Source organism: Panthera uncia, chromosome D2 (genome assembly GCF_023721935.1).
Source record: "Panthera uncia isolate 11264 chromosome D2, Puncia_PCG_1.0, whole genome shotgun sequence".
NCBI lineage: Eukaryota > Metazoa > Chordata > Mammalia > Carnivora > Felidae > Panthera > Panthera uncia.
In genome coordinates, this window is record NC_064818.1 from 37,665,731 (window position 1) to 37,689,745 (window position 24,015).

The window sequence follows — 24,015 nt, forward strand, 5'->3', positions numbered from 1 at the left end:
TCCTTAGATGCTCCTAGAAGGCCTGAGAGAGCTTGTGATCCCATTTGACAGGTGAGGAAACCAAAACCCAGGGAGGCCAGGGGCATATCCACATAGCTGGTAACGGGCAGATGGGGGTGTCAGGGGATTGTTGGTGTCAGGGCACTCCATGATTATGCCCCTCTTCCGCTCAGCCCCTCTGACTCTCCATCTGTCAAATGGGGATGACTTGGTTTTGCCCAGTAGGTGGGGGTGGGGGGGGGGGGGGGGGGGGGAAGTGGCAGCCCAATCGGTTCCAGGGCTGCCGCGAGGGGCCCCTCTGACCACCCCTTCCCCTTGCAGCAGGATGGAACTGCAGTGAGGTGCGGGGGCTGAGCACTGCTGACCAGACGTGGGACGCTGGTGGTTCGCGGGTCACTGAGGTAGGTGTGCGGCGGGTGGGGAAGGCTTGGCCCAGGTGCTTGGAGAAGGGGCAGGCGCGTCCTGAGTAGTGACTAGGTGTTAGCCCTGGCATACCCAGCCTTTGACTGGGCCTTGGCCCTGGTGGGCGGGACTGGGTGCTGCTCTGCCCCCTGCTTAGACCTCGTCGGCCCCAGAGGCCTCTGGGACCTGGCCTTTCTCCAGAGTGCCTGCCGGGGAAGGGCTGGGGGAGAGCACCCAGGGAGAGGGGCAGGTTTGGGGTCCCCAGCCTTGGCACAGCACCTGTGTCTGTACCACTCAGCCCGGGACGCGTGGGCCCCGTATGCCAAGCAACATGGCTGCCACGCAGGAAGAGGCCTGGGTGAGCAGAAAGGCCTATTTGCTGAAATGGGCGGTGTGTCTGGCCATCTCCTTGTCTCCCGCAAACACGCTGAGGTGCATGCACGAATCTCTGGGCTCTGGAGTCAAGAGTGACTGCGTTCAAATCCTGGCTCTGCCACCTGTCCACCGTGGCCTTGTGCGGTTTCTCTGTGCCTTGATTTACCTGTCTGTAAAAATGGGATGGGTTCCCATCACCTGCCCGCACAGGTGCGTGGACACACCTGGCACCAGAGGCGCTCAGGAGGACACGTCAGAGTCACTGTCAAGAATCCTGGGACCCTTCCTTCTTTCCATACACCGCAGCTCCCGCATCCCCTCCTCCCTGAGCGCCCAGCAATGCCAGGATGGACACGGACTGGTCATCCAACATAATGAGGGGGTAGGGGCTCCCAGGAAGCTCCCAAGAGCAGCAGGAACCAGAAGGTTCTGAGGCTGAGCCTCCCGGCCCTGCCTCTGGCCTGGACACCAGCGTGTCTCATCACAGAGAGGCATTTTAGGGTTGATCGCACTTGGCCCCGTGCCAGAGGGTGACCTGTGTAATCCCTCTTTACTCTGTGGTTCCCAACCCAGAGATGAGAGGCCTTCACAAAAGTGCTGACTTGGGCCAGGGCCCTTTGTCCCAAGGCTCTGGGGCCCAGCGGGGGGAGGCAGAGTCTTTGCTCTGGCATGAGGCCTTGCCTGATCATGTCCCTGCTGCCCTCAACTCCCCTCCTGAGGCCCCCGTGCTCGTAGGTGCCCAGACACAGGGCCAGGCAAGCCCTGGGATGCTGCACGCTTCAGTCAGGCTCTGGAACCAAGGGGCAGGGCTGCAGGAGGTCCCGGCTCCCTGCCATCGGCTCGTGACCTTAGGCAAGACTTTCACTTTCGTGAGAGTGGGGGCCAGGGTTCTCATCAGAAAACAGGGATAATTATACCAGCCCTGCTGGGAAGGCCATTACGGCGACGCTCGGAAGCCTGAAATATTTTTAAATGTTAGAGCTTAGTGAGAGTCTACTGTGTACCAGGCACCATGCTCCTTAAATACATATTTCTCCCCGCAGTAATCCCGTGAGGAGGTGTGTTTAGTGCCTCGTCCTTTCTCCAGAGGCTCAAAGTGGTTAAGAAACCCATAGAGCTGTAAGTAGCAGCATGGGGATTTGAACTGTGGAATGAAGCGGCCCATGATGCCTTAGAGACCAGGGGCGGAGCCACAGGCCGGCCTGAGGTAGGTGCTCAGGAAACCGCCTCCTTCTCCTCCTTGTGCTTTGGCCTGGCCCTCCAAGCCCCGCTGCCCTCAGGAACCAGGGTGGCCCCTGAAGGCTGGCGACCGCCCCTCCCCAGAGGGCCTGCCGGCAACTCGATAAGGCTAGGGGGACCCACTGCTAATTGTGAGGTAACCTCTGAATTCTCCTTCACGGTGGGTTCTCTTTTCGGATGTGTTTCAAGGTAATTCATTCCCTTTCCAGAAATTGCTAGTGGCGGAGCATTAGGCAGCTGGTAATTAATCATAGGAGCGGCTTGGAGTTTATTTAAAAAAAAAAAAAAGGCAGACTAGAAAGCCTTGATGGAAAAAGAAAAGAAAAGAAAACCACTCCAAGGCAAGGGTGGTAATCAATACCTCAGTGTCCTAGAAACGGCTGGGGGTGGGGTGGCGGACATGCCTCTCCTCCTTTTCTTCCTGGGGCTGACAGATGGTCAGTGCCTGCAGTAGCCTGTGCGAGGCTCTGCCCTTCACCGTCAGCTCCCTGGGGCTCGTTGAGCAAGTCACTGCCTCTCCCCAGACTCAGCTTTGCCACCTGTAAAATGGGCGAAGGGCAGGTGCCAGACTAGAAACGGATACTGTGATGATGTTTGTTCACTGCCACATCCTGGTGCCTGGTCCTATTATAATTTGGAGCAACAGCTGGAGTGAGGGGCCAGCTCTTTCACTCTGCAAGCTAATGTTAAAGGACAGCCTTGCCCAGCGGACTGGCCCAGCAGAGCTCGGGCCCCTCCATGGCAGCCACACCGTCTCCCTGGCATCCTCAAGTTCAGCTTTCCAAGAGTCTGAGCCATCTGGAGATTTTTTTCAGTTGCCCTCTGAGTGGGTAGTGAGCTCCTCGTCGCCAAAAGTATGCAAGCTGGAGCCGCACAGGGCAGTCAGGCAGCAGACTGGGTGGGAGGGCGTGCAGAGCATCCCTGAGTTTGAAAGAGAACATGAGGTGCTCCAGGGTGGACGTGGGAGGCTGGACGAGCAGAGAGGGGAGCCCCTGCCCAGAGGTCCCCTGGGGAAGGCTGGAAGAGGCCTCTAAGAAGGGTTGTCCATGGAGGACACCTGTGCTTTGCACTTTGGTGCCTGTTCCCTCCAGAAGGAAGGAGGCGCGTGCGTGTCTGTCTGTCTCTGGTTCTCTGTGTGCCCGTGCTTCTCTCCTGCCCGGCTCCCCCTGTCTCCTCACAAAGGCACCCCCACTCTGCCCCCTTAGCTCACCCACTTTCTCCCTGTGCCACGTCCAGTGCTCCCCCTTGAGCCCCCTCTGGAATTTCTCTCTGAGCCCCAGGACCTTCTCACTTCCGCTCTCCTTACCCTCAGAGACACTCCTAGCCAGGCGTCCCCGCAGACATCTGCTCTGCGTCTGCTCTGTGTCATCGCCTCTGTCATTGCCAGGACTCAGCAGAACTGAGACCTCCCGGGCTCCCAACCTGCCGCCCTGAGCCTTGTTCTTGCAGCTCTGGCGGCACACGGCTCCCCCAACGCCCACCCTGCTCTTTGGAGGTATCCAAGGCAGTGCCCCGCACTCCCGGCTTCGGAGGCTGTGCGCTCCGTGTGGCCTTGAGCTGGAGCAGATGCCATCCCGTCTCCAGGGACCCCCCGTGCCGACCACTCGGGATGGAGCCCAAACTCCCGGCTGCCCTGTGCTGTCCTGGGCACCTGGGCCTCTGGCTGCAGGCTAAAGCAGGGAAGCGAGAGGGGGCGTGTGTCCACTCACAGGGGCGGTTGGAGCCTGGCATTGCCCTCCAGCGCTAATAAAACTCCTGCTGTAATTAGAAGTGAGGTGTCCGAGAGCTGGCTGCCTGGCGGGAGCCAGTGTGTGCTCATGAATAAATAAGTTGTCCTCTCCCGAGGGGAGAAGGAACCAGAGGGTGGCCTCCCAGAGAACCACGGGCCTGAGGGTCTCAGCGGTCTGTGAGGTAGGCTGCTGTGTTCTGGTGGCTGGACACCTCCATTCACCTGGACGCCTTCTGGAAGCTCCCTCGGCCCCCATCCCTGGCCGTCAGACTCCCTGGGAGCGCCAGCCGCCGTGCACCGGCAGACTCAGCCTGGCACTCGAAGCCACCACCGCCGGCCCCAGCCTCCTTGCAGGGCCGCGTCACACGCTAGCTGTCCGCCAGTGCCCTGGGCTGCCGCTTCCCTGTGCTGCCCCCTCCTCACCTCTACGACACGTCCCCACCATGGCACCTTTGCTCCTGCCCTTCCTTCTGCCTTGAAAGCCCTCCACCCGCGTTGCTGTGTGGCTGGAAACTTTTGGAGCCTTCCTCAAGCCGTGCTTCCTCTACAGGGTCAGATGTGGCCTCCACACCCCCTGGGCCCCACGCCCTCCGCTTCCCAGAGGCCCTGCTCCTTTCCTCCCTGAACTCTCTCCACTCCGAACCCTCTTTATGCTCCTGTGCTTCTAGACTGCCTGCCCCCTTATCTTCTCTTTTGTCTTGACTGTGTATTGGAAGGATAACCTATTGGCTCCTCTGTGCTCTTTTTTCCTCCTGAGTCTTTGACACCTGGTGTGTATTTAACGCCTACACCGCCTGCAGACGCAGGTGTTCAGCGGCCCCGTGGGGTTCCCTCATTCGCAGGTGGGGAAACTGAGGCTGGGAAAGGCAGTCTTGCAGATAAGAGTTGGCAGGGTGAGTGCGTGCCTTCCCTGTAGGCAAGGCTCTGCTACCTTTCTGCAGTTCCAAGTAAGGAACTGGGGCACGGGGCATGGGGCACTGGTCATAAAGGTAAATTGAGGTGGACAGGACGGTGGCTAGTACCTAGGCAACCACACCTTCAAAGAGAGGGGACATGTTGTGAGGGTTCCATTTCCCTCACCGTGGGTTCTGGGGTCCTGGTGCTTCCCCACCGAATCCCCAAACAGCCCTAGACCAAGGGGACCAACACAGGGTGAGCCACACGGGGATCAGTGCTGCGCCTTATCACTGCACGCACAGCATACAGCCTAGAGCACTGGGGTTCAGGGGGTCTGAGCACCCAGGAAGAGAGGATGGCCCCTGTCCTCCTGCCGCGCCATCCAGGACGCAGTCTGAACTGCAGAGGCGCCCAAGTGCGTGTCTGTGGAGGATTCCCACACGGTGGGGAGATGCCTGGGGCAGGCAAAGCTCCGAAAGCGGGAGGGGGAGGAGGGAGTTGTCCCTGCAGATCCCGGCCCCGCCCCCGCTGGCCTGGAGGGACCTCCCAGGGGCACACCAGCAGCAGAAAAGCCCCTCCAGAGTCCTGTGCCCTCTGGAGCCAGTTTCCCCCTTTGGGACCTGCAGTCCCCACCGGCTGCACGTTGCTGCCTGCTCTGTTGACAGCTGGTCTCTTGTTTGCCTCTGCCTAGGGATTGTGGCAGGAAGTCTTGGAAGGTTCAGGTGCTGAGCTCATCCTCCCCCTGCCCCGGGTCCCCCACCACAGGCAGGGCTGGGGCCACAGCCCAAGGAGGACCCCCCTCCCAAGGGCTACCTCCTCCCACCTGCCGAGGGCTGCAGAGCTTATGCGTGCTGAGCTAGCCCCATGAGACACATCTAGCCCATCCTTCAGCCCCCTGCACCCATGGCTTTTCCTTGTCTCTGCTCCTCCATGCCAGCCACCTGCTGTCTCCCCTGTGGGGCTGGAAACCCCTCAAAGAAGGCTCGGGGCATACTGAACCTTGTCCCCCATCCACCAGGCATGGCTCCTAGTACGCCTATGCTGAACAGGCAGGGAGCCTGCAGGCACTCACCTGTGTGCCCTTAGTTTTCTTTGGGGACGGCAAGATTTTATCTGGTGTGCCAGTTCTTAAATTTTTTTTTTTTTAACATTTATTTATTTTTGAGACAGAGAGAGACAGAGCATGAACGGGGGAGGGTCGGAGAGAGAGGGAGACACAGAATCCGAAACAGGCTCCAGGCTCTGAGCTGTCAGCACAGAGCCCAATGCGGGGCTCGAACTCACGGACCGCGAGATCATGACCTGAGCCGAAGTCGACGCTTAACCAACTGAGCCACCCAGGTGCCCCGGGTGTGCCCGTTCTTAATGCGCCGGGTGGGCTGTGTTAAGAAGGATTCTGAGTCTGTGTGTGCCTCGTGGTGCATGCTTGTCCTTTCAGCCCCCAGCTCCCCAGCCAGCAGGTCCATTTGTCAGGTGTCTCGGTCCTGGGCTGTGGCCAGTGCAGGCGTGGGGAGGAGACGGTGACCTCAGTGTGGTCCCTCAGGTGTCCATCTACTGAGGCTCCTGGGCAGACTGCCCTGAGAACCTTCCAGAGCCCCTGGGGTTATAGGGACCACATAACTCCCAGAGAGCTGACTGGGGAGCACCGGTCCCATGCCCACCACTCCGGTTAATGCGATCGTGTGAAAGCTTTTTCCTCACATCTGTCTTTCCTGTTAAGTGCTTCTCACCCTTCTTCCGTTCCGGTTTGGGAAGCAGCACATCTTGCCTCACAGCTGTTTGGGACCCTCCGCTGCTTCCCCGAGGCTCTTTGGGGGCCTCTTTAAGAGCCTGTGGGAGCATCTCTGCTTCATAACCCCGGTGGGATGCTCCCGTGCTGCCCCCATCTGGCCCACGCTCTGGTTGGCCGGTGGGACAGCCTAGTGTGTGACGGGTCTCACTGGGTGGCCCCTGGTGAGGTCTCTCAGCCCCACCTCCACCCGACTCCCAACCGCCCTGGGTCACCCTGGCCTGGGGAGCCAGCCCCCTGCACCCCCACCGTCTCTGCTCCCGGCAGATGCCCTCTCAGCCAAGGCTCCCGACCATCCTCCGCCCAGCAGCTCCAGGGTGGCCAAGCACTGAGCCAGAACTTTGATGAACTAACACTTGTAAATAACCCAAAACATTTTTCTCTGTGTGTGGAAGAAACGCAACAAAAACACCCACATCCCCTGGCCAGCTTCGCCTGTCCCGTCGCAGCTCCAGGAGGGCTGGTCCAGGTCATCCCATGCCTGCCAGGGGCTCCTTCAGCTGCGGCTTGCATACCTCCACTGCTGGGGAGCTCATCACCTCCCATAAGGGTTTGCTCATGCATGTACACTTCAGTGTGGTGAGGGATGCTTTATGACACGGGGTTAAAGCATGGGTTTCAGGAACAGGTGGTTCTGGGTTCAAGACCTTGCCTTGCCACCTGTCAGCTGGGTGAGTCTGGACAAGTTGCTTCATCTCTGATACCCTCTGTTAGATCATAGATGAGAAAATCTACAAGTGGGGAGAGGCCTGCCTGCCTGCCAGGGGTGCCAGCAGCCCTGTGTGGCACCAGCCTTCTCTGGTAATGGAAGACGGATGCCCTCAGGGAGCTGCCCCCACCCCTCAGCACTGGAACATCTGCTTGAGGTTGGCATCGAGTCTGGCAGCCAGATACCTCCCTCCCCAGGATACCGGCCTCCTGGGTCCTCTCTGGAGCTCTCCAGTGGAAACTTTCAGGATGGCGATTCCACATGGAGACACAGTACTTCCCCAAAGTGCCAACACACACAGATCACCAGGGGCACTTGTTCAAATGCAGATTCTCAGGTGTCTCTCTTGGAGTCCGATTCTGTAGGTCTGGAGTTGGGCCTAGGGTTCTGAATTTTTAACCAATGCCCCATTTAACACCTATGATCATGCCAGTCTGGGACACATGGATGCCTGTAAAGGGGAGCTGGCCTAGAGGTTGGGCCCTGGACAGTGTCATGGCCTTCCTGATTGAACTTGGGCAAACCTGTCGCTCTCTGTGGCTGAGTTTTCTCCTGAATTCACCAGGGGTTTCGGCGATCTGTAAGGGCTCTTCCTATTCTTCCAACCCCATGATAATAAGAAGGACATTCCCTGGGGTCCTCTCTGCCAGGACCCCTGAGGCAGACCTCTGGGTTTCAGCCCCATTCCCTCTGGCCACAGAACATTCGGGTCATCAGCCGCTGGCCAGCCCCAGAGCCCCAGGGACAGAGAAGCTGTTCCCTGGACGTGATGTGTCATTTAGTGGTAGTTCCCCTGGGCCTTCCAGGAGGCTTTCAGATCAGCAGGCATCTGCCGAATCCACTCAGATTGGAAATGTCTTCTGCACGCTGAGATAGACCGCTAACTCAGAGCCAGCCGAGGGAGGCAGGATGAAGTGGGGTTATCTGGCTCCTCCGAGGGGCCTCAGAGCTTTACTAGTGGACACACACAGAGGCCTGGAGTGTCAGAACTAGGGGGTGGCCTTGTGGAGCCCCCTCTTTATCAATGGGGAAACTGAGGCCCCAGGAGGAAAATGAGTTGCTAGGTCACCTGGGGAGAAATGGGGAGCAGTGCTGGAACCCAGGCTTCTTGGCTTGCAGTCTGGTCTCTGGGCCGTGCCTGCCACCCACCACACCTCCCCTTGGGCCGTCTTTCTGGGATGGATATTCTCCCCCACCCACCACAAGGCCTGAGCCCTAAACCAGCCCTCTGCTGCTCCTGGGATGAAATGGGGCCATCTCAGGACAGGGACCAAGGGGCTGCCTGCTCCCGAAACACTGGGCCCTTCTTTGATCTGCACTGTCAGCCTGAATCAACAGCCCCTGCTTAGCTCCCAGTCCCCCACCCCAGCCAGGACAGCCCCCATGGAAAGTTTCCAGGAATATCCACGCTGAGGGCAACATGAGCCAGAATGAAAAGGCTCTCACTCCCTGGCTCCCTCCCATTTTCCACTCGCTGGTGCTCAAGGGAGTTAATAAGCAGAGGTGAAAACACCGGTCCTGTCCTAATGAGACCTTGTTTGAGGCGGCTAGGGCCTGGCAGGTGACAGAGGAGGAATTATTCACCATCTAGGCGTTCACCCGTCCCCCCGCCCCCCCCCCCCCCCACAACTGGGATGATGTCAGGACCTGGGGCGCAGAGTCTGGGCTGGGCTGTCACTCAGACGAGGGAGCAGGGCTCCTGTGACCACTGGCATCCAGCTTACATAGCCAGCCTTGGGTGTGGGCCGGGGTGGGCGGCTCAATCTCCTCCCTGGGCCAGGAGCCCAGCCGGGCCCTCGGTTCATACCCGGCGCCTGGTACCAGACCCACCTCAAGCCCTTTGCATAAGCCGGTTCCTCCTCCCCACACTCTCCCTCTGTAAGCAGTAAGGCAGCAGTATTTAGTAAGCACCTACTATTTGCCTGGATCTGTGCTCAGTTCTTGGGGAGATAAGGCAACAGAAGACCCTAGGCCAGCCCTTAGGTTGACACAGCCTAAGCCAAAGTTCGCTTGCAGGGAAGAGAATTAGTCATACCCAGTGCTCTGGGACCAGGAAGGTGTTGAGATCAAGGAGAAGGAGCTCTTGAGAAGTATGGGATATGGAAGGCTTCCCGGAGGAGGCTGGCTGGAGCAGACTGACACTCAAAGGATTCTGAGGATTTCCAGTGGGGCTGAAGGTGAGGCAGGAAAAGCATAGGCTTAGGTCAGGGTATCGCCCAGACCAGGACCCCGGATAAGCGCCTGCTTGGGCAGGTGAGTGCAGTATACTGTGAGCTTGTGCTTGGGGGTGGGGGTGGGGGGGTTGGGGGAGGAGGTGGCTGGGTGATGGCATTTGTGTCCCAGAGCACCGGTGGGAACACACCTGTGGCAAGGAACAGCAGGGAGGCCGCTGGACAGAGCAAGGCTGGGGCTATGCTATTGAAGCAGCCACGGGCTTCAGCCTGGCACCTCGTAGGCCATGTATCTGCTGAGCGAATGAGCCGTACAGGGGTGGCTGTCCTGTAATTGTGGTGGGAATGAGCAGTGCAGGACGGGCACTCGGCAAATGCTGATTGGGCGAAGGGTACATGGCACGCACTTGGCCATCTGACAAGTGAGAACCCAGGTCGCAACAGAGACCAGGAGGCAGGGGGGGCAGAGCCCAGAGCAGCCCGAGTAATTCTTCAGAACCCGGGGTAGGAGATGCCTGCTTACCTAGGAGGTGCCCAGGGGCACATTGTGGCTCCTGACAGAGTGAGGACTCGGTGGGCCAAGTTGCTCAGGTCCCAGCTGCAGTGGGGGCCTCGAGGGGCATGCTTGTACACGCCTTCAGGACACCCCCAAGACAGACCCAGCCGCCCTACAGCCTCTGGGACAGGGAGAAAATGACTACCCATCACACGTGTGTCACTGAAAGGCAGAGGACAGCGGAGCTCCAGGGCCCTTAGTACTAATAACGAGAGCGATAATAATAACGATGCCGGGGTGTCTGGGTGGCTCAGTGGGTTAAGCGTCCAACCTTGGCTCAGGTCATGTCTCAGTGTTCACGAGTTTGAGCCCCGCATCGGGCTCTGTGCTGACAGCCCAGAGCCTGGAGCCTGCTTCGGATTCTGTGTCTCCCTCTCTCTTTGTCCCTCCCCCGCTCATGCTCTGTCTCTCTAACTCTCTCAAGAATAAATAATAAACATTAAAAAAAAAATAAAAGAAATAATAATGATGCCAGCAGGGAGTGCGTCATCTCCCTTGGTCTGACACCCTTTGAGGTGGGACCAGCATCATCTCCATGTGATGGGTGAGGAAACTGAGGCAGGAGGTGGTTAGGAAGATAGCCGAAGTCTCCAGGCGGCAAAGCCAGGATAGGAACTCGTGATGTCTGACTGTGACTCTCCCGTGGGGCTCATCCCACCCAGCCCTCACTGCCAACGTGTGGAACATCTGTTTTGACCCAAAGAAGGAAGACACAGACTCTGAGAAATCATTTGAAATCGTCCATGATCGCTCTGTACACAGGTCCTTCTGGTCCCTTCCCAGCTTTGTGGGAAGGTGAACACCCAGTGGTTAGAGAATGGGCCCTTCCCCTGAATCGGGCTTTTGTAATGCAAGTAAATTACCTGCGAGCCTTTTGATAATTTAGGTGTTTAAATGGTAATGACTGTGGGGCCAGCCCAGGAGGAGGGGAGGAGGCCGTGAGTCAGATGGGAGATTCAACAGGCACTTAATCTCAGTGCAGTAGGACTTTTCTAAATCTGCCCCTTCTGCACGAAGAACCCACTGACCAGACACTGGGCTGCCTCCCCCTGGGGCTGGGCCACGCTGGACATTCTTGGCTCTGTCAGAGAGGGTTGCGGAGCTTCTGGGGGGTGGCAAGAGCTTGGTGGCTGTGAGTATAGAAGATTGCGAAGGTTCAGGGGGACAGCCTGTGTGTCCCGGTTGCCAGCAGATCCCTCAGGCTCCAAGGACAACCTGCTGCTTTTTTAGGGGTTTGGAGAGGGGTCTCCTGGATAGTAATAAGGAAGAATTTTAAGAATAGACCTTGTTCAGCAAATGGAGAGAGAAGTGACTTGCCCAGGGTCATGCAGCCAGGATTTAAGACCGAATCCTTGCTGTTGCTGTTAATCACTGTGCTATCGCCCTGTGCGTGTGTGTGTGTGTGTGTGTGTGTGTGTGGTTTTGGGTAGTCCTAATGATAGCTGTGTTAATCAGCACCTGCACCGTATAATTTATATACATTATCTAATTTAATTTTCCTAAAGCCTATTTTGCAAGTGAGTAAACTGTTGGGCAGAGAAGTTAAGTCATACAGTCATATGGTCACACAGCCCTTGGGAGATGGGGTTAGAACTTGAACCCAGCTCCATGTGACTTTCAAGCCTGAGCCCAACCAGACTCAGGGCACCGAGGACCTGCTCTGGGCGTTGCCAGGGGAGAGCCCCTGCCAACCAGGAAGATCAGAGGTGGCTTCCTGGAGATAGATGGGTTTTGTCTCCGACAAACCAGGTATCTTGAACTTTCAGGTCCCAAGCTGTGTAAGGCCCCATCACCTGACCTCCCAGAGGCTCTTCCTCTTGGTCATAAAATGAGAAGAAAAAGGCTTCCTTCCTGTGGCCCAGAAGGACCAGGCAGGTGGAGGGTGTGTTCCCCAGGTTCAGCTGGGCTTGCTGAAGCAGCCAGCATCGCCATGGGTTAGGCCTCCCCAGATCAGGGCCCAGAGCCCTTCCCAAGCATCAACTCGGAGCCTTGCAACCAGGGCAGCTCAGCTTTGGGGGGGCCAGAGACACACAGCTCCCGCTGGGAGTTGCAGGGAAAGGCCAGGACAAAGTAGATGGAACAGTGTGAGAAGACATAGGGCACAGCCAGCACGCAGTTGTTGGCTGCAGGGAGGGGAGTGGGAGCAACGGTTTGTAATGAGGTCCAGTGGCTCACATGCTCTTCAGGGGGCAGCGAGGAGCCAGCAAGGACACCGACACAGAAGGACACGGCGCGTCACTTCTCACTGAACTATCATTGAAATGCAGCTTGTGGGAGCCCAGAGATAGCACGCGGGCAGGTAGTGGCTCTGCTCCCCTGGATGCTGGCGGGAAAGAGGTGCTCATGGCGGGGAGCCCGGCTGTAGCTGCGACGACGTCCTTCTGCACGTCTGGCCTTTCAAATGCAAGCCTGGTGGGGGCCGGGAATGGGAGAGGTCAACGAGTTCATTCAGAAACGGGGGTGGGGTGGAGAGAGGTACACACAGTGCCCGGCTAAATGTGAGATTCCAGAGACACAGGGTGGTAGGGGCTGGGGGGAGCTCAGGGGCCAACAGATCCCACCTCCTCTAGCAAGAGGAAACCGAGACCCAGAGACAGGAAGGGGCTGGTTCGGAGGGGCCCGGGGCTTCCTTGTTTGTGCTCCTGCCCTCCGGCGGGGCTTGCCACCTCCCACTCCGTCTGACCTTCCGCCCCAGCTCTCCCCCTGACCACGAGTGGGGGGCAAGGCTGGAAGGGAGAAGGGTCAGCGTGCGTCGCCTGCAACACCTCGCTGAGCCTTGGAGGGCACAGAGCAAGGGCATTCCTAGCAAGGCATGGGGGGGGGGTGCCTCGGGGCCCCGCAGCCTGTCTTTCTCCGTTCCTAGACGCCGACCTTGCAGCACCTGGACAGGGAAGGAGAGCACCCAGAAAAGTCTGCCAGGGCTTTGGAGCTGGTGCGTCTGTGGCAAGCTCTGTGTGTCTACCGCAGGGCCCCCTCCGTACCTCTGGCTTGTCTCCCTGTCCTCCCCCTGCGGGCCTCCCGGTCACGCTCATCCGTGCACCCTCTGTGGCTCTTCCCTGTACCCATCTTTGTCTCTCTCCTTCCTTGGCTCTCTTGTGTTTGTCCTGCCCAGGGCAGCTGCACAACTCCAGGGGGCGTCCCATCCACACCTGTTTGCTGTCTCGGGGCCTTTTCCTGACTCTCTCGGTGCTTCCCTGACTTGTGCCCTCTTTCTCGCTGCGTCTCTTGCTGTCTTTTTTCTCAGTCTCTTATTTTCCCTCTCTGGGCATGTACCTGCCTGTGTGTTGCCCCCCTCCCCAGACGCGTGCACACACGGTCTCCGCCCCTCTGTGGGCGGGGCGCGGGTTCCTCCCCACGCCTGAAGGCACAGCTCAGCTCCCCGCAGGCCGGCCAGCAGGAGGGCAGCCTGGAGCTGGAGCCCCGAGCACCCGCCCCCTTGGCAGCCTTGATGTTGTCCTTGCTGAGAAGGTTCTGTGTCCGTGTCTATAGTGGGCCTCCCTGGCCCAGCTCACGGGACTCCTGGGAGCCAGTGCAAGCCTGGCCATCACTCGCCTGGAAGGTGGCTCCCGTTTGGGAACAGGAATGCCCTGGATAGGAAGAAGAAGGGAGGGGACAGTTGGTGAAAAACACAAACAAGCAAGGGATTATGATCCCTGAAAATGTGCCCTTTGTCTGGTGTTGGAATTTGCCCAGAGAGCGAGCAGCCGGGCGCGGGGAGGGCGCTAGGCAGAGGGGCCAGGGTGGGAGCCGCCATGGAGCATTGGGTTGGGGCCGCTGGGTTCGGGCGGGGACGCGTCTCCTCCTCCCCTGGAAACATCATAAATATGTGGCTGATGAGACGAGCCGCCAGGTCTCTCCAAACCCACCGTGTGAGCAGAGCCTCTTGCCCAACCACCGTCCTCCGTCAGTCATTCAGCAGACATTTATTTAACACCGCCTGTGTACCAGCGCTCTTCTGAGTGTTTGGGAGACATCAGTGAGCAGGAGACCAGGCCCCTGCCCTCAGGGAAGTGACATTCTAGCAGGGTGAGAAAGAGCAGAGATGTATTGAGCCCCGAGGTCTTCCTGACAGTCCCCTCGCCCATTCGTGGCACAGGGCAGCTGGCTGTCAGCGTGGAGGGCCTCCTGGGTGCCAGGACGCAGCCTCCTCCCCGTCAGTGTAGACCAAGGCATTCAGTGCCCACTGGCTGAATGCACACCCCTGCTACAGGCATTTCGCAGTTTACCAGGAATTTCCAGAAGCACCTGGAGAGGGGAGGGACCCGCAGGACCTGTGTGGTGGGAGGCTTGTAGCCAGCCTGGGCTAGGGCAGCTTCAAACAGCAAGGAACAGAGCCGAGAGCAGCCCTGGGATGGGGTGGAGAAGGGAATTTTGCAGCACGGCACGAAGCCCCCAGCTCCGTGGTTGCCCACGACGTGATCCTAGAGAGGTTCCTAAACCCCGCTGTGCCTCGGTTTCCTCATCTGCAAGATACGAAGGTCAGACAGATCACAGGCTTGTTCTGAGCTCAAATGTGATCACGGTGCCCGCTTGTAGGCATGTGGTGGCAATCATCGGTCAATACTGTCACAGGGGACAGTCTCCCTTTGCCAGGGGGAGAATCTTCCCCCCGGCAGTTGGGAATCTTCCAGTCTGGTTGGGAATCTTCCAATCTGGTTAGAGGTCATTCTTGCTTCACCATTGGGAAGCCTCTTCTCTCTGTGGGCCTCAGTTTCCCCGTCTGTCTATCAAGGGAGTAGGGCTCACCGACATGGGAGCCAGGAGGCCAGGGATTGCGCCTTGTGCGGTGGGATCACCGGGCACATTACCTGCTAACAAACCCCCATCAGCTGCCAGGCACCTGCAGCCAGAGTTGTTCCGAAGTAAGGCCACTTGGGGATCCCACGGGGTCTCCTCTGGGGTCCCGGGGCTCCACCGGGCCTGCCAGGGGTTCCCAACTGCAGCCAGGCCTGGAAGTTCTTTCCCCACACAGCCGGCTGGTGGAGCGCCTGGCAGGGACCCGTAAATTGAAAACATGATGTTTCCTGTCAGAGGCCAGCGCGGGGCTGGACTCGGTGTGGCCTTAGAAAGCTGGCCTCGCTCTCAGGAAGCCCTGCTCCCCACAGCACCGCCACAAAAACAGTGGAAAAGTGAAACCTTTTCAAGTCTGTGTTTCCACTGTAAACAGGGGACGAGAGCTGGCCCCTCGCCTCCTGGCGCTGCTCTGCTGTTCCTCCGCCCTGCGCCGGCCTGCCCAGTCTTTGGAGGCACCTCAGCTGCCCCTTCTGCCCCAGACAGCGTCCCTCCAACTCAGAGAAGCCCTGTCCCCCTAATCCTGAGGGCTTCCAAGTTGAGTTCAAGCATTAGCCCTCAGTACCTGTCCTGTGAGGTAAGAAAGACGAGGGAAGGAGACACAAGAGCACAGAGAGGGACAGGACTCGCCCGGTCACGCAGCGAAGTGAGGGCGGCTGTGGTCCCCTCCTTCATGCCTGCGGTGACTTCAGCAGGCCTGCAGGCCATGGCGGGAGGCTCGTCATGGCGGACGAGCGTGTGAGCCTGTGCAGAGCTGCTCCCCCCTGCAGCCAGAGTTCCTTTGACTTTGTCCAAGTCAAGATGGAGAGCCTAAGAATGTCCCTTTCTTCCTTACTGTAAAAGTAATGCACGCTTCTTATAGAAAGCCTGAAAGTCCCATAAAAGTTGAAAGAAGAAAAATAAAAACTGTCCGTGACCGTCCCAACCACTGGTCATGCTGACCAACATTCTGGTGTATTTCTTTCTGGTGACTTTATGACTTTTTTTTGTTCCTTCTCTTTTGGACTCAACTTATGTCATGAGCAGGTTTCAGGGTCATTCAGTGTTCCTAGAAAATGACTTGGTTTTTCTTTAAATTATTTTATTTTATTTATTTATTTTGAGAGAGACAGAGACAGCATGAGTGGGGGAGGGGCAGCAAGAGAGGGAGAGAGAGAGAATCCCGAGCAGGCTCTGCTTTGTCAGCACGGACCCCGACATGGGGCCTGAACCCACGAATCTGTGAGATCATGACCTGAGCCAAAACCAAGAATCAGACGCTTAAGACTGAGCCACCCAGGCGCCTCTAGAAAATGTGATTCTTAATGGTTCTGTGGAAGGACCTGGAACAGGGCCAGGGCCATATCCTCCTTCACAGGTGTGTTTGGTCCCCCGCCTGGGTGTGATGTGGCATCGGTGGGGACACAGTGGAGAGAGGCCCCCAACCCTGGAGTTTATGCTGAAGGCACCCTGGCATGGACCTCGGGGTGGAGAACCCAAGCGGCTCTGATTCGGCATGTGACCTTGGGCCCGTCTGACCTCCCTTCCCATCTGTGAAATGGGCGAATGGGCTTCAGCCAAGTCCCCGTTCGTGGCTAGTCAGCCTGCTACAGAGGCCCTGCTCGCCAGCTGCCTGCAGACAGATTCTTTCCTTTATTCAGTCCAACGCTGAGTCCCTACTATGTGCAGGTATTGGCTCATCAATTTGACAAAAGGCCCCTGTTCCCAGGCCTTTTCTCACCACCGTTGTGCCTCCCACACTCCTGCCCCTCCTAACCCTCAAGCTCCCCAGGCCCCCCTCCTCCCCAACCTCTCACCAGCCATGGGCTGGAGCCTGGCTGGGCAGGGGCGGCAGGGGTCCCAGCAGGAGCTATCTCCGGCCCCTTCCACCCCCCAACGTCCTTGGTGGCCCTTAGACAGCTTTATGGAGGATGGATGGAGGCTGTCTCCCTCCTGGCAGGTTTATTTCTTCATTTTTCAAGATTTGCTCTGATTTTTCCACATCGGCTTCCCTGGTACCCCCCACCCCTCCCTCTGCATGCTTCCCCTCCCTCCCCCTCCAATCTGTCAGCCCAGCCAGGAGAGAGGGCCACTGGCCTCCAAGGTGATTGAATTATTGGGGGGAGGGGGGGGAAGACAGGCCAGAGTTTTCCGCGTGAGTGCTTTTGGCTTCCTGCCCTTGGGAAGGGGCTGGAGGAGCGGGTACGACTGGGGGCCATGGGTGTCCCAGACAGTCCTGCTCTGTCTCCCGTCTGGGCTACAGATGAGCCCTGCCACTGATGGTGCAGGCTAGTCAAAGCCACTGCCCCTGTGCCCAGCCCAGCCCTGCTCAGGCCTCGGTTTTACTTCCAACTGAATGGGCAAGTCTGTAGGAAGGAGAGGCGTTAGGGCAGCCTCAGGCACTGACTCACATAGGAGAATCTCTTCCACATCTGCTGTCTGTGCTGCGGGACCGGGACCCAGTTTGAAGACACATAAAACATCTACTGTGTGCACCAGGCACATTCACATGCATAACTTCACATAAACCTCCCCTTTGAATAGTAACTCAGAGATAGGTGGCAACAGATAAGAGTTGCTGGCCTTGTTTTCACAGTTGAGAAACATGCCTGATCCAAACTCCTCCTGCTCACCTGTGGACCCCTGGACGACCAGGGCTCTGCCTGGGGCTTTTCAGGTTCTCCGGGGAAAGCAGAAGGCCAGACACTCGTAAGAGACCCAATAAATGCTTGGTGAACTTCCTTCTACTGAAGGGAGACCAGAGAGGTGAAGTCACTAGCCCAAGGTCACACAGCTAGAGATGGAGCCCTGCCTTGCCTGTCTCCAAGCCACTTCTCCTGGTCTAGGTGTTGCCAGAGAAGGCTGCCATTCTAGCTGGCCTTGTCCAGCCACACGGCTGCTGTGGTGGCCTGAGAGCTTGGGGTTCCAGGTCCCACCCCCTTCCCACGGGTGTCTGTGCCTCTGCTGGTCGGGCCGCACACACTCTCTCTCCAGGCTGCCTTCCCTCAGAGGAGGGGCTGAGAGGGGAGGGCCCCCTCCCCCGCTCTGCTCCACACTCCCGCTCATGGAAATGAAAAACACATTGGCTTCATTATCCCGGACTGAATGAGCAGGGTTGCCATGGCGACAGCCATCTCGGGGCCGAGAGGGGGCAGGGAAGGGGCTGGCAAGGCCATGGCAAGTGGGGACCGGGCAGCAGGTGAGCAGGTGCACCAGGCGGGCAGGCGGTAGGAACAATTGCTCCTCGTGCCGCCCGACCCTGCGCTGGGCCCCTGCCTTTAGATCGCCACCCTGGGACCCAGAGAAGCAGGCAGGCCCCATCCTCTGCTGAGTGGCCTCTGGTCCACCCGTACTACTGGCTGTCCATCTGTCCCCTCCCTAGAGGATTGCTGAGGGTGAAGGTGGGCTCGTGCCTCTCACCATCCTAGAGGTCGAGAGCGAGGGAAAAGGTGGGAGGTCGGGAGCCAGATGAAAGCTGTAAGCCCCCTCCCCAGCTGGGACCAGTCCTGGGGCTCCATGCCTGAGGGTGCCAGACTCTGCACACCCCAGGACTCCTGTGTGACCGGTGTCGTGCCGGTGACCCTGTCCTCAAGCATAACCCTCTCCAAAGAGGTTGGATCTTCAAATATCCACCAGGAAAATCGGTGTGATGGTGGTTGTGGGGATGACAGCAGGGAGTCCTGAGCCAGCATAGTCTATGCCTGTGGAGGCCCCAGGAAGGTATCTGTGCCTCCAGGCCTGAGCTGGGCTGTCCCCATGGCCCTGACCCTGATAAGCCAGGCTTATCCCTCCCCAGGGCCTACGTCCCACCTGCCTCATGGCCTGTCACCCCAGGCCTTGAGTCTGAGAACAGCACCCCTAGGTAGGCCCAGGCTGTGCTCAGGCTGGTCCAAGGGAGACTGAATGTACCCCCTTTCTCCTCTGGGCCACCTGGTGGTGCGGGAGCCCAAGCTGGTCCTCTGGATTATTCTCGAGCAAACACTGCTGCCTCTCTTAGAGCAGATTGCCTCTGCCTGTCCCTCCTCACGATCCAGAGATGCCGGGACAGCTGCCGAGGGCCCCTGCCCGGGAGTACTGAGTGCCCACGAGGGACCTTGCCTTCAGGCAACACTGGTCAGAGAAACCCCACACTGACTCCAATTCCCGTTTCACCCTTGCTCCTAACCCTAAATTTAGACCGAGCCTCACCCCCAATCTTCTGGCCCAGTCTGCCTGGGCACGTTTCCAACTGCGCTCCGTCCAGCTTCTGTGCAGGCTGTTCTGTCCACCTGAATGCCCTTCCTTTGCAGCCTGCACATCGCCAAGTCTAACCTCCTCCTGCTGAGAGAGGGCATGTGACTTGTCCAAGGCCACTGACAGTCAGGGCAGCATGGCCTGGGCTGGACGTCTGTTCCCCATGGACATGGCTCAGGGGTCCACATGGCCCTAGATCACGAGCCCAGCAGCTCCAGGGGCTGGGGACAGGTTCCCTGCCACTTCTTAGAGGGGAGGCAGAGAGCACCAACATTTTAGCTCCTTGACAGCTGTTCTCAGTGGGGAGGGGCCCAGGAGGGGTGCTCCGGGGCTGACCCCAGCCTTGCTGACCAGGCCTTAGTAAACGGAGACAGTCCTGGGGCCCCTCCCACAAATGGGCCGCGTGCCTCCCAGGAGACAGGTGGTGAGGAGCCTAGACCGGCAGATGTGGTTGGGGTGTCCATGGCACCGCTCTAGCCTTGCCTTCCTGCCAAATGGAGGGCGGTGCCGAGGAGAAGGCAGCACAGGCAGGGGAAGCCCCAGCGCCTCCCAGGGGCAGAGGAAACCCAGGGGTTCTCAGCTGCAGGCAGATCCCAGGGGCTCATTCCAAAATGCTGGTTCCCCATCCATCCCAGGGAGGCCAGCGCAGAGCCCAGGAATCAGAGTGTTTGCAGCTTCCCAAACCCCAAACACAAACCATGGGCCATGCTTGACTTGCTGCCTCCAGGCACCTAGCCAGCCTGCCTCAGGGTCCCAGGCCCTGTGCCTTGAGCCTCCGTGCAAAGTCCCCACTCCCTGTGCTCCCAGGCTCCCAGGCTCATGACCCCTTGCTGACCCTCCCTGCGTCATGTCCTACAGAGGGCCAGCCTCCGGCCAACCCTGGGGCCTTGTGCCTACCCCTTCCCCCTCTTCCCTCTCATCCACGTCCCCCTGCCCCAAAGCCCATAGTCCCCATGACATTTGTCCCCTCCATTGACCTCCCCTGACTCCGGGGCTGTGTGTCCCGGGCCCACCTCCCAGCCACCACCACGGCTACCGCCCAGCTCCCCGCCCTCGGCTGAGGGCAGCCGCTGGGCAAAGCTGTCATTTTCCCTGCCAGGGATTATAGGTTTGGGACTGAGGGAGTCTGAACTGGAGGAGGAGGAGCCGGGACTCTCACCCCAATGCCAACCCCAAGAGACACCTCACGGAAAGGGTGGCCTGGTGCGGAGTGCTCTTTGGGCTGGGACGGGGATTCCTGTAACCAGGGTCACCCCAGCTCTATGTGTGCACGTGTGTGCAGTGTGGATGTCCGTGTGTGCCTGGCCTCTCAAGAGTCACGGGCTCTCTCATACTCATTTAATTTAATCCTCCCACAACTATCATGCAGGCAAACCGAACCCATTTTCCAGATAGAAAAGACACAGCTCAGAAAGGTTGCGGGGGGCGGGGGCGGTGGCGCCTGAGTGGCTCAGTCAGTTAAGCGTCTGACTCTTGATTTCAGCTCAGGTCATGATCTCACAGTTGGTGAAATCGAGCCCCACATCGGGCTGCACATTGGCAGGACGGAGCCTCCTTGGGATCCTCTCCCTCCCTCTCTTGCTGCCCCTCCCCAACTCACGCTCTCTCTCTCTCTTTCTCTGTGTGTCTTTCTCTCTCAAAATAAATAAATAAACATTAAAGAGAAAAAAAAAGGGGGCAGTGGACTAGCCTGGGTCACACAGGAGACTAGAGCAGAGTCCGGAGTAGGTCTGCCTCGCCTTCAGCTGCCCACCTCCCACCGGGTGGCAGCTCCCCCATGCCCTGCCCCCACCCGTCCTCCTGCCCATGGGCAGCAGAACTGATTGGGCCGTCACAGGCCTCCATGAGGCCCCAAGTAGCGGGTCCCATGGTCCAGTGCTGTGTGCCACAGCCACCATGCCGGCTGCCGGGAAGGCTTTGCAGGGCAAGACTGGAGAAAGAGAGCACGTGTCCCTCTGCCACTCAGCCATCAACAGCGCCCCTTCGAGCTGGGCTTGGAGGGATAGCGTGAGCCAGGCCTGGAGTATGGCAGCCCCGGTTCAGGGTGTACAGAAGCTGGAAGCATCTCCTGGCGGTTCACACGCCAGTGGGGTGACCCCAACCGCACCCAACCTGGGCCCCCCGTTATCCACTCTGGAGGGAAACAGAGTGAGTGCCTGTGTGCCAGGAACAGGGCCCAGGGACCTCCAATGGGCTTTGAAGAGTTGAGGGAACACGATGGGGTCGTTCCCAGCACAGGCTCTGGAATCAGGCTGCCTGTGTTGGGGCCCTAGCTGAAGTCACATAACCTCCCTGAGCCTTGCTTCGGATGAGACAAACCTAAAGCACATCACATAGAACAATGAGGGGAGCAATCCACGTTCAATAGATGTCTGCTCGGGTCCCCCTTCTTGGTTCTGCAGGTGCTAACGGGCCCTGCTTCTCACCGTCTGACCAGTGACTGCGGTGTGACATGTGATGGGGCCTCCAGGGGTGGGGGTGGGGGGTGGGATAGCTAACCTGTGCCTCCTGGGGCTTCCTACGGGCCAGCATTTCTGCTGAGCAGGACTGGGCCACCAGGTCAGCGGCCACTCCCTGGGCTGCGCCGGCCAGCTCTCCTGGACCCATTTCGTGAGTGAGCCAAGGCTGGGGGGAGCCCTGCCTGTTCTTGGGAATTCACGGCATGTCTGCCTGTCACAAGTACCTCGATAGGGAAGATTTGTGGGTGAGATTTGCAATTCTGTTTTCTCTGAGGGTTATAAATCAGCTGCGTGCACACCCTGGCTGCAGCGTGGGCCTGAGGCCACACACGCGCGCACTCACACACACGGGCTGAAATGCAGTCTGGGTCCTGCCTGCCGTTCCCCGGGGTGGGAGAAGGCACTCTCCAGGGAGCTGAGCTCTAGGAAGGGAAAAACCCAGGTCTCTAACTGCTGCCCGGCCTTATAGGCTCCCAGAACCAACCAGAATAAGGGGGTCAAGGCTGGGAGACAGGATGTCCCAGTGGTTGGAGAAGCCGCACATTATATGAGTTATTAGTGTAAGCGCGAGTCTGCCTGGCTGGGGCCAAACCTTGGCCTTATGCCTTTCTAGCCATGTTGCTTACAGAGCTTCAGGCCTCAGTTTGCACATCAATGAAATGGAGCCGATTATATATAGCACGTACTTCAAGGGATGGCTGAGGAATAAAATAAGTTAACATGTGTAGAATGATTTAAACATCACAAGCATGTGGTACGGGTTCCGGAAGGCTTGGCTTTTCTTCCTCCTCATCATTAGTTAAGAGATATCTGTAGGGGTGCCCGGGTGGCTCAGTCAGTTAAGCGTCTGACTATCGATCTCAGCTCACGTCTTGATCCTCTGGTCGTGAGTTTGAGCCCCGCGTCAAGCCCCATGTCGAGCCTCGCACTGAGCATGAAGCCTACTTAAAAATAAGAATAAAGAGAGAGGGATATCTGTGTTTTGGCGTCAGACTAGGGCTTGAATCCCAGCTCTGCTTCTTGCTAACTGTGAAGTTCAGCATGCTACTGAGTACCCAGTCCCTCATCTATAAAAGGGGTTATTACTACCTACTTCGTGGGGCTGTCTGGGCATAAGGGAGATGGAACTTATAAAGGACACACTATCGGGCCCTCGGGGAACATCTACCGCTGGTTCGGAGCAGGTGGCTCTGCTCCTAGGCCTGTCTTCCTGGGGAACGTTTAGAGGCAGAGGGAGGCTCTGGGGAGGGGAGTAGAGGGGTGAGTTTCGGAACTTCTGTGTCCCTTCCGCCACCAGGGGAGTAAATCTCCAGCCAGAGTCACTCTCCTTTGCTGCCTGGCACCGGGATTGGCAGGTGTGGCTCACAAGCCTGCCTCTCACTGGGTGGCCTTGGACAGGTCACTTGACCCCTGAGTTCCCTCCAGTGAGGAATGACTGTGCCTGCCTCACCGGGCAAGTAGAGGACGAATTAAATGAAATGATGTGTGTGGTGCTCTTAGCCCAGCGCTGGGCGGCCAGATAAGTGCTCTGTGATGCCATGGCAGGGCCTCTCTCTGCCTCCTTTCCTTTCTCCCGCCTGCCCCCAGCTCCCTCCCACACCCAGCCCACAGACGGGCGGGCGTCTTCCCAGGCCAGATGTTTAAATATGCCTCCCTGGGAAGATGGGCCCTAAAATCCACGAAGTGCGTGTGGAGCCACTCTAGCGACCCAAGATGGAGGAGGGAGACGAGCTCAGAAGTTTGGACCTGCTCTCTTCTGATACAGTTCCCCGGTGCCAGCCACCCCCCGCTGCAAAGTGTGCTGAACGGGAGGCTGGGCCTTGCTGGGCCATCGGCCGCCCACCCTAGAGCCTTCACTGCGCCCTCAGGGTCCTTGGGTGCCCTCAGACCCAGGCTCATTTCCAAGTTGTTTCTGGCACTTTTTACCTGCTCCGTCGTAAAGCCCTGGAAAGTGGTGATCTGAGGATGAGTGGCTCCTTGCACGACTGTGGTGGGGGGGGGGCGGTGGGGGGAGAGACAGGGACTGGTGCCCACATTTTTGCAGCGCCGACATTTTTGCACCTCTCCCACCCAGCTCACGGCCCAGGCAGGCAGGATGCTGAGGCCTCGGCCGTGGATAATTGCTGGGAGCATCCCAGGCCAAGCCTTGGTCTCCCGGCAGAACTTTGGAGGCTGGACTTCTCTGTTGCCAGGGAAACCAATGTGTTCCCTGGAAAGGAAACCACAGTGCTTTGGCTGTTAAGACACCCCCCTCCCCCCTCCCCAAAACGAGTTCCCTCCAAAACCGATTCCCCGGAAACTGTTGAGTCGGCAGCATGCCGCCTCCTCCCTGAGCCTCTGAAATTATAGAAAATGAAATCTGCCCCTGACCTTGTGCTTTTCACCTCTTTTTTAAACATTCCACTGTAGCACAAGGACATGTTTTGTTTTTTCTTATTTATCTTCCTCCCATGCCAGCTGGGGCTCTCAGTCCTTCTCTCCTCTTGTTGACTGGAGCCAGAAGGGGAAGGACTTCCACATTTTTTTTTCGTTCAGCTGTCAGCAGAAATAAAACAAGCAGGTTTATATTTGGAAAGCAGAGGGTCTCAGCCACCAGATCGCTATGTCCGGGGTAGGTCACAGCCTTCGTGTCCCCTCGCGGCTTGAAATTTGATCTGCAGATTTGCAGGGGAGGGGTGGGGGTGGG

General features: G+C 58.3%; 2 protein-coding genes across 6 annotated transcripts in view; both read left to right on the forward strand.

Moving 5' to 3' along the window:
- The window catches only part of RPS24 (ribosomal protein S24), a 1,165,472-nt gene that overhangs the window by 1,014,039 nt on the left and 127,418 nt on the right, over nucleotides 1-24,015 (forward strand). The gene's annotated exons all lie outside the window — the stretch shown is intronic.
- The window catches only part of ZMIZ1 (zinc finger MIZ-type containing 1), a 233,722-nt gene that overhangs the window by 85,670 nt on the left and 124,037 nt on the right, over nucleotides 1-24,015 (forward strand). For 3 of the 5 annotated variants that reach the window (XM_049646263.1, XM_049646258.1, XM_049646262.1), the window contains exon 3: nucleotides 322-401. The exons of 1 other annotated variant lie outside the window; for it this stretch is intronic. The gene's annotated coding sequence lies outside the window, so the exon portion shown is untranslated. The remainder of the gene's footprint in view (nucleotides 1-321; nucleotides 402-24,015) is intronic. One more of the 5 variants, XM_049646260.1, reaches the window with a different exon arrangement.